The 2,540-nt window shown below is 38.9% G+C and overlaps 1 protein-coding gene across 3 annotated transcripts in view; it reads left to right on the top strand.

Annotated features, from left to right (window-relative positions):
- The window catches only part of LOC137612501 (leucine-rich repeat-containing protein 24-like), a 15,719-nt gene continuing 13,179 nt past the window's right edge, over positions 1-2,540 (top strand). Inside the window, exon 1 of one of the 3 annotated variants that reach the window (XM_068341045.1) lies at positions 1-77. The gene's annotated coding sequence lies outside the window, so the exon portion shown is untranslated. Of the gene's footprint in view, positions 78-163; positions 273-2,540 lie in introns of those variants that run through there. The other 2 variants (XM_068341043.1, XM_068341046.1) reach the window with 2 other exon arrangements.

Below are 2,540 nucleotides of genomic sequence, written 5' to 3'. Positions count from 1 at the left end.
GGGAGGTCCGTCCGCCAGCATCAGCACCGACCTCCAGATGCCGCACATTTCCTCCGGTGCGCGGGGACCGTGAACCGGTAGGAGCGACCGGGGAGGGGGGAGGGACGATGCTCCGGTTCATCCGTCTGCAGTGATTTAAAGTGGGATTCGTTTTTTTTAATTTTTTTTTATTTTTTTTGGAGGGGTGTGTGTGGAGGGGGGGGGGGAGAGGTTTCCAAGTCCTTCCCGAGCAAGTGAGTGTACAAGATCAAGTCCACGCACACGCAAAAACGGTAGGTTGCGTTTGGATGCGGGATGCGCTCCGGATGGGAATAAAGAATAACGTCAGATTTAGGATGACGTTTGACGTGTTTAGAGGAGAAAAAAAAAAACAGACTGTTTGGTTGATTTCTGCTGAAGTGTGGGGATGTTGTCGTTTTTACATGAGTGGAACAGATGATGGGGATCTGTTCTGTGAAGGGGATTAGAGCTGAAAACCCTCCGATAAATTCCTTTTAATGTACTAGTAGGCAACAAAAATACCCACGTGTTGTGCATCGGGTATTTACAGCCCACTAGAGACCCCCGTTTGTCCACGGAGATGTGTAAAAAGATCCGTTCAGCCCAAAACTGGAAAGTTGCTGTTTTAAATTATTTGAATCTCTCGTGAAAACACCACGTGGACTGATAGAAGCAATACAAACATAGGAAAATAAAATTCCATTTTTGAGTAAAATGTTTTTGTTTGTTTTTTTAAAATAATGACGTCATGGTGCATGTGATTGTTTTTTTAATATATATTTATTGCTACAAAATAAAATAATATATAAAAGTAATTTCCTAAAAAAAATAAAAAAATACACACACAAATGTGTAGCTACAAGCTAACGACCAGAATTTAATATAAAAGTTTGATAAAAAAAATTTTGGGAATCTTAAGTTACAAACAAATTTAAGAGAACTGGAGAATATTTGTGTGTCAACTAAAAAGTGAGGTTAAGTTAGTTGGAAAATATATGGTTTAAAGTTAAAATAAATAAATTTGGAATCATTTGAAGATTCAATGAAAAGTCAAGCATAAATAATTGAATAAATCAGCCAAAGACAAGGATAAATATTAATGAAAATATTAATTAATATTAATATTAATGTTATTAATATTAATGAAAGGTGTCAATATTAGGTAGCAAAATGCTAACATAGGCTAATGGGTAAGCAGTTGTGAGTTTACCAAAAGACGACAATAAAGGTTGAATAAATGAAGGAAATATAAGCTAACAAGTAAGCATTTGAAAGAAAAAGCCATACAGTAGGTGAAAACACTTGAAATCTGTCACCACAAGCTCAATGAGTTTGAAAAAATTTGAAAGATTAACTTAAAAGACTGGAAAAGTAGTCGTAGATCAACTGAACTATCATCTATCAGACCGCCTCAGCAAAATCTGACATTACTGTCGCTGTAAAAGTTGAATTTATGGTGGAACTGTTGGATTGGATGGTCTGAAGGATTACAAGTTCCTTTTTTGAGCCTCGACATATTTTGTCGTTTCACAATTTTAAAGCTTGCTTTGAAATTTCATCATGTGTTCTAGTCGTGAATGTCCATTAAACAGACACTTCGATCTTAGACTGCAATTTAGGGACAAACTATGTGACTGCAGAGCCTCTGTGTATTCAAATTGCATGAATATATTAGAGTTACAGGAATAAAACGATAAGATCTCTGCTGAGCGCGGCGCCCGCCCTGCAGGAGTCTGGCGGCGTTATTACAGCGACACTCCGGTAGACGCCGGGAAGAATTGGGTTTGAGGTCACCGCGGTGGCTGCGGTTGGACAGTGGAGTTTTCTTCTGCCTCCTGAGTGCCTCGCTTTAATGGGAGCTTTCAGGGTGTCCATCTGGTTAATTGCTATTCTGCAGAAGCAAGCAAGGAGGAGCCAAACAGCATGGGGGGCCCCCCCACGATAGAGCCTTGTTTGTTAACTCGGAGGTAGGGGAGGTATCCGTCTTGTGTGGACATATCCGTAAAGACAAGTTGACTTCTTATGCCTGCAGAGGTGTTGAATTTTTCATTGGCTGCCGTCTGCCAGACAATGATGAGTGAAATCTTTCTTGGCTGTGATGGAATAGGACCCGGAGTTCTGGCAGGACCTGAGCGTGATACGGGCGAGATGGCAAAGATCAGCTGAGGCAAAAAAAAAAAAAACCCCACACAGGATTCATTTCACTGTTTTATCATTTTTACATCCATCCCAACATCTTTCTATCGCAGTCGGCGGATTGTTGATATGATCAGCTTGATAATGATCAATAATTAACCTGTTGGTTAGATAACTGGCAGAGCTTAAAGACTCCCTTAAAAAATTACACCATTAAAAGTTGATGTTAATAGGTGTAAAGTTAAAAGGTAAAGATGAGCTAAAAACCTTAAAATAATGATTTAATGTCGAGTTAGAATAAAGTGGGAGCTAAAGGAGGAAAAACTAAAAGATTAAAAGTCAAATAAATGCTTTAAACATTTAGCAACCTGCTAATTTATGCTAACGCAAGAAGAAGTTTTAGC

Source organism: Antennarius striatus, chromosome 18 (assembly GCF_040054535.1).
Source record: "Antennarius striatus isolate MH-2024 chromosome 18, ASM4005453v1, whole genome shotgun sequence".
NCBI classification, from domain to species: Eukaryota; Metazoa; Chordata; class Actinopteri; order Lophiiformes; family Antennariidae; genus Antennarius; species Antennarius striatus.
This window is presented reverse-complemented; position numbering and strand designations above follow the sequence as displayed.